General features: G+C 37.3%; 1 long non-coding RNA gene across 1 annotated transcript; it reads right to left on the bottom strand.

Moving 5' to 3' along the window:
• Positions 1 to 963: 963 nt before the first annotated feature.
• Positions 964 to 1675, bottom strand: LOC149639982 (uncharacterized). The gene is made up of 2 exons (XR_016372316.1): positions 1571 to 1675; positions 964 to 1448 (listed from the first exon to the last, which is right to left on the bottom strand). It is a non-coding gene; the product is annotated as an uncharacterized LOC149639982 (long non-coding RNA).
• Between the last annotated feature and the right edge of the window lie 5839 nt (positions 1676 to 7514).

The following is a 7514-nucleotide window of genomic DNA, read 5'->3' as shown; positions in this document are numbered from 1 at the left end:
GAAGATCCCTCAAAGAGCCTTCTGCTTTCCATGAACATGGTTCACATCCACTTGCCACTGAAGAACACAGAAATGGTCATAAGAATGGTTTCTATTCGACGTAGGGTATAATAGTCCACCTTCTGAAAATTTCATTTGGATATTTTTTTTTTGAGTTAGAGGGTTGCTGCAAAGTCAGTTAACCATTAAGAGTTACTGCGGTGTCCTTTGAATTTTATTCTTCACTTCAACATTTCATTGTACTTTTTTCCATCATTCCTTGCTATTTTTTCTGCATGCATGGCCTTCCTTTATAAATGGGCTAAACTTACTTATAGCTTAGTCGCTGCCTAGTAAGAAAAGCAAGAAACGCTCATAACTTCCGCTCATGCATGTTTGGATGCCCTACTCATGTTTGCGTCTGTTTGGCAAATAATGACTAAAAATGAAAGGGCTAGGACTGAATACGAAAATCTAAGGTTTAAAAATAAAAGGTTTAGACTGGAAACCGAGAGTATTCAAGCCAACATCATGACCGAAGTGACAAATTGCAGCCTGAAAATAATGACTAGTTTTGTTTTTTGAAATCATGCTCAAGCGAAGCATGTTCTACTTTACTGTAGATAATTTTCTAAATGCTATGATAGGTTGTTTGAATAACGTCTCCCTGTATTTCGATTATTTTCAATGCTCAATTTGGCATGCACTTTCTTCATGACAGCATGAACTCTCTCTGATTATTGTATTCTCCTTTGTGACTTTATAGTACTCATTGTAGATATTCTATTAATTCATTTTCACCAAAGTTTCTTTAATATCCAATTTGACACGTACTTTTTTCATTCTCTCATTATAAATAGTTATTTTTTTCGCGTTCAATCCATTTAATTTCTTACATGCGCTATTTACGTGTATTTTATGATTTATTTCTCGCATACGTGTTAGTTTACTGTTAACTTATATTGTAATTTAGTAGACGCTTCATTTAATAAGCCAATTAAATTTATTGCATGGGTTATATGCATGCATTGAATAATTTATTAGATAGACTTCATAACATTATTTAAATTATTTGGATTTTTGTTATCATTGACTGTTATTAAAAGGGGTTGTGAGCCTGTGTGGATAGTGCTTGTCATCCTCATAGAGCTAAGTGGAGCCGGAGAGGGGTTTAAAAAAGAAGAAAAAGTCTGTTATTGCCTTTAATGCTTTAAAACCGTTAATGGCATGTTTCTAATCTGTTCACAGTAGAATTATGTTGATGATGTCTAGCCCGTACTCAAGATGACATTATTTATAACCAGCATGCCAGCACCCAATCAGTCCCGATACTCTCTCAAACCCAAAAATTCGGCAATTTATTTTCCACGTGTATTAAATTTTACATATTTCTGACTGTCAAGAGTTCATTGCTTTTTTCTGTTGCATGATTGCAATTTACATCCTCCGAAGTCTTCATGACCACATACCTATTTTAAATATAACTTAACTATTCTATTGTCATTCATTAGACCTATTTCAGATTTACCATATTCATATTACGAGAAACAAAGGGGTGATTATACCAACTGCTGCATACTGAAATGCTTACTTTTCAAGTAACTGTTCATTGGGAAGGTGTAAATATGGTTACTGGTTATGTTTTATAAATTATGTCGATTTGCAGTTGTAAGGCGCTTCCGCGACTTCCAGTGTTAGTTGCGAGGCGCAAATGGCTTGACACTCAGTCTCTGGATAAGCTTTTTCGTCAGCAGTTGAAAGATATACCTCGTCTGAGAGAGGAAAGGATAAATATTGATTAAAGGGTATGGGTGTATCTCGCTCATCAACACACCATTCCATGAGAAAATAATAAGTGCGAAATTGTTAATGCCACAAGAGCATGAACGAATCATGGAGTTGCTCTTGCGATTTTGGTCAAGCTAAGTGCTCAAATAAGGCTTTAACCATTCAGTTACCACGGGCGATCAGCATTCAGCCCTCTCACCTTTTTATTGCAGTGACTTCTATACTGTGATCACAGTTGCCACACAATCTGAATAAGTAATAAATAATAAAAGAAATAAATTGAATGGTGTGTTTTATTTAAATCGGATTTTAAGGGGGAAAATTAAAGAGTTTAGTTGAATACTTCATAAATTAATTAGTCCTTCATAAATTAAACTCACCACTTTACTCGACACGTTGATCAACGTCGGGAGGTTGATAGAAAGTGTTGAAATGTCGTCTGCTGTAAGTGCGTTCAGCACATAGCGTTACCGAAGCAACCATTAAAACCGGTGTTTAACCGGTAACTCATTTGTCAGTTTATGAAAAAAACATTTTGAATTTAGTGTATAAATTTGATAGTTTAAATCTGAGTCTGCGCGGAATTTGCACCAATCACTGAGCCAAGGCATGGAACGTCATCGGTAGACGTAGCCAATGAAAAGGCCAAGGGCAGTGGTTGACGGTCCAACCAGCGAGCCAAGGGCAGAAGGAGGAGCTTAACTTTTCTGCAGAATACGGCCGCAGGTTTCTTTTGGCTCCGGAAGGCTGCAACAGGGCCATGCTCGATTTCTTGATAATCGTCATGAGCTTCTTGGGCTTCGTCAAAGTTGGCCTGAGACTCTGAATCAGATTTGACTTCTGTGGGAGGAGGCGGAATTTTAGGAGGTTCATCCGAACCTTCGTTCTCCTTATCTATATGATCACGTCCAGCATGATATTCTCCTTTATTGTCTATTTCTCGTTTCACTACTTCCGTTATTTCCTTCTCGAGGTGAGCCTGGAGTCCTCGGCCTTTTAACTTTGCCAACTTTGGTTTCAACTCGTTCTTTCTTTCATTTTCCTTCGTGATGAGCTCTTGACTATATGCGGCGTCTTCAATTAGGGAACTCCTTTCTTCCTGGGTGACATTTAATACTAACGGTATTTCATCAGAAGGGGTCTTACAATTTTTTGATAAGTGCTCCCTTCGTCCGCATTCAACGCAACGGAGAGGTTCCCCCTTTTTCCTTTTAGGAAAATAGCAGTCTCTTTGTTCGTGTGAGTCTTGGCCGCAGTTGAGGCAGAAATCTGCGTATTTGGCGCAGATTTTTTGTGAAGAATCTACTTTGGATAAGCTTGATCTTGTATTATTTCTAATTTTTGCTCCTATTGGAGGGTCGAAATAAATAGGGCGTCCTTGCTCCTTTCCTCCTTCGGCCATCTAAGAATAAAGGTTTTTAGTATTTTCTTTTTGTTGCTTGGGAAATAAATTCCCAGGGCTCTAGGACCTGGAGGACGTATCCGACCTTCAACAGAATCACTAGAGGAAGTTGAACTATTTTCACTACTACCGGTAGAATTTTGACTAGTAGTACTACTAGTTGGATCCATATTACTATTAGAATTGGAAGTAGAAGAGCGAAGGTTTATGCTAAGGACGTTTATCGGAGCTCTCGATAAAGCGTCGGCTACTACATTTTCTACTCCTTTTTTATACTTAATTGTAAAGTCAAATGTTTAAAGGTACATTGCCCATTTAACTAGACGAGAATTAGGTTCCCTAATATTGAATAACCACTGTAAAGCCTGGTGGTCAGTTAGGACAGTGAATTTACGACCTTCTAAAAATGGCCTAAACTTCTTAACCGCCCAACAGATGGCTAAACACTCTTTCCCTCTAGTGGAGTACCTTGTTTCCGCATCTTTAAGTCCTGTACTAGCATAAGCTATAGGAACTTCGACATTGTCTTGAATTTGGGAAAGAAGGGCACCTAACCCTGCATCACTAGCATCAGTAGTTAAGATGCACGGGGAATCCCTTCTAAAGGAAGCTAAGGGATGAGCCCTACAGATTTCTTCCTTTATCTTTTCGAACGCCTTTTGCTGTTCGAGACCCCAAATAAATTTTTGATCCTTCCTTTTAAGTTTATTAATGGGAGCTACTATTTGTGAGTAGTGATTAATAAAACGGTTATGCCAACCTGCCATCCCTAAGAATCTCTATTCCTTAACGTTTTTAGGAGGAGGGAATTTCTGAATGGCTTCTATTTTTGAAGGATCTATATGCACCCCTTTTTTATTTACAATGTGACCAAATATGGTAGCTTCTTTTTGAGCGAAACGACATTTTTTCAACTGTAGGGTGAGACCCGCTTCCTTTAATCTATTTAAGACATATTCTAAACACGTTAAGTGTTGATCCCAATCTTCGCTAAGCCAGATTAAATCATCTAAATAGTCTATTAATTGGAAGTAATCGGCATCTCTAAAGATTTCGTCGATTAAACGCTGGAAGGAGCTAGGGGAATTTTATTAAATTAAAATTTTAATAAAAGGGTTTCTAATTAATGACGTTGTTCATCAGAAATAGGGGCTGCGGAAACTGCGTCCCTAATGTTATCTACAATCTCTTTATCTATTGGATCCTTTTCAGATGGAATTGAAAAAGGGATCTTTAAGTTACCCACTAGACATTGAGACGATTTAAAATCTAATTTGACCCTGTTTTCTTCAAGAAAATCTTGACCAAATATAAAATCACTATTTAGGGAAGGAACTATGTAGAACCATGAGTGAATCATATACTAGCTCCCTATAAGTTACTCAGTCACACTGGCCTAATGTATCCAGCATTTTCTTCCGAATAGTAGTCGAGAGGAGGGGAGGCGGGTGAAAGTGATAGTAGACGGCGCCCTCTCTTAGGGCTTTGAAATTAATGTATTAACGGTTTTGGAGGTTTGACTTCTTTGCGTCACATTCATTCTTTTGCTTATTGAAAAATAGTTTTGGTTTCCATTTGGTTAAAAATGGGCCTTTCTTTAAGTTTTTCTATTAGTTCTTTAGACGCACTATTAAAAAGTTTAGTAAGGTTTTCGAGATGACTATTAAGTTGTTGTTTAGCTCTTATTTTTTGATAAAGTTTGGTTCTCTCACCATAAATAGTTCCTGCCTCTGAATGTTGCCTACGGAATAAAAAATTTTATTCCGTAGGCAACGCTCTGGAGTCTGAATTTAAATGAGTTTCTATCATTTGGGCTTTGTCAAAAAATATACAAAATTCTGCCATTTTAATGCGTAAAAAATAAAACTTCCTATTGCGCCAACCCTAACCCATTAAAATAACTTCTAAGATAAAATACGACTGTGAACCGTCCGCAAACAATCACATTTCTAAAACATCGTCTGCTTATACTAACTACGTTTCAGTTCAAAGTTTCATTGGATGATCTCCTATTCCGGTTTTTTACCGGAAATACGTAAGCGCCGGGAGAAGTGTTATTTTCTCTCACTGTAGGTCGCATATAGGTAACACTTTTTTGGCGGGAAGAAAACGCTGGATACATTAGGCCAGTGTGGCTGAGTAACTTATGGGGAGCTAGTATATGATTAACTCATGGTAGAACTTAAATTTGAATTGTTTCTCACTTTCATTTGATTTGAGAGTAAACTCTAGTTCGTTAGAACCTTTTGTAAACGTATAACGGCCATCGCCCCAAACTACACAATCTAGTTGTTCATCTTCAGGTAATTCTGAAGATTTTCTGTGTTTACAAATTTTCTGCCACTGATCTAGACTGACAAAAGAGGCATCTGCCCACTATCTAACTTAGCGTGAACTGTCGCGTGTTCAAAACTAACGGGAATGGTAACCTTTTTATAAACTGAACCCTTCCGGACGGATTCAATCCTCAAGGGAAACGCGACACGCTTCTTATTAGGGGAATTTATTGGGCACCGGGAGAGGGACCACGAGGGACCTTTCCCGTCTGGGCTTCCCCGACTTGCTAATCTTCTTGTTTGGACAGTCGGATGCTAGATGACAACTATAACAAATGATAGTACGTGTAGAAGGGTAAGACAAGGCCAAATGACGACCAGGGGACTTAGATCTCTGATTTTAATATCCGTTATAAGATCTTTGACTATTTGAAGTATTTTGAGCTCTAGCTTTCGATCTAGAGTCTAAGGGTTTCAAGGGATATTCCCATTTAGGAGAAGTAGGAGGATTACAAGGGCTTTGACAATGCCCGGGGGAACACTGACTATGGGCGGAGCCCCTGTTTGCTGGGCAAGAGGACTCAGCTGTGACCTTTGGTTTAGGGGGTGATCTCCTCTTTTCCCTTTTTTCGGCATTCCTTTTCCTAACTTCAATATCCTTTTCTATTGTTTTACAGGAATTTCTTAACTGTTCCATAGTGGTAAATTGCAAGAAAAGGAGGGGGTTCTAAGTTCATCTTTCAGATTACTTTTAATAATAGGAACTAACTTCTTTTCGGAACTAATTATTTATTAAATTACGAATTTCTTTGATAAAAATGTACGAGCAAAGATTTTGAGAAAGGTTTATTATCTAAATTGTTGAAGTCCCTCCCTACCTGATTTTAAATTAGGGCAGAATGCGTTCAATCACAATGGTGGTAAGTTCAAAATTGTGAAATTTTAAGAATTTTTTCTCCATAAGTCCCCTAGGTCTGATTTACTCTATAAAATTAGTTTCCAAATGATAAGATGCGAATTACAACAGTTATGGCTGGATACCACATTAATCTTACCCACAAGCTTTTGCCATAAAACAGATTTCAAATCGCAAATTATTGAAACAAATTGAAAAGGAGAAGTTACATCTACCATGACACACATACCGCTCCTAACAACCAACATTGTTTCATTATTAAATGCATTTATTTGGCTAAATTCTAGGTAACTTTCCTTGTTCCACTGCCTTCTAGAGCAGTTGGTATCTTTTCTTGGAAATTAATGAAGACATCCATCAACAATTTTCTTCGACTAACAAAATAATTTTATTAAGAAAGCTGTACTTGCGTTCCGAGAGCGCAATAAGGCTTATCACAGAAGTACGCAATTCTCTTGGAACTTAATATGAATTTAATCAACTAAAGTTAACCTTCATTAGAATTATGACCAATTTCAACCCTTAAAAAAACACCCATCTCGAGGTCCTCGAAAAAATTAGTCGAATGAATGTTGCTGTGAAAAATAGCGGTAAAGATGTCTTGTTCTTGAAAGTATTTATAAACAATTTATACTATTGCAAGTTCTATACAAACTTTGTGAATGAAACTAAAAACAGATGAAGTCCATACGTATATAAATATACTAAAGAAAAGAAAGCCGACAAAAAATTAAAACAAGTGGATCTGGCAGGTGCAATTGCAAGTCTTGTGCACTTATGGAAACTTTGTCTTTTTAAGTGACACAATGCAACATAGGAGGTACTAATTGTTTAAAAGATTGTTATCTTAAATTATTTAACAGCTAGGGTTTGTTTACATGGATCCTCGAGTAGTATCACCAAAGAAATTCCAGTTGGAACAGTAATGACTAGTGATGATGTATGCATAGAAACAGCGATTGGTGAATTCACTATAAGCGCCCAAGCTTTAATTGAGACATAAACATCTGATGCTTGTAGCACAGTAAACGTGTCGGTATTCAGTAGTGGCACAAACGATATTACTTGTCAAGGAGAAACGAGCAGAAAAGTCTCACCAGAGGCTGAGGTCATATCGCAAGCTCAACCAAAAGAAACGTCAAAGCCGGAAAAG

The sequence above is a fragment of the Phalangium opilio genome, unplaced genomic scaffold, assembly GCF_054372755.1.
Source record: "Phalangium opilio isolate 3A_F unplaced genomic scaffold, DU_Popi_V2 ptg000094l_1, whole genome shotgun sequence".
NCBI lineage: Eukaryota > Metazoa > Arthropoda > Arachnida > Opiliones > Phalangiidae > Phalangium > Phalangium opilio.
This window is presented reverse-complemented; position numbering and strand designations above follow the sequence as displayed.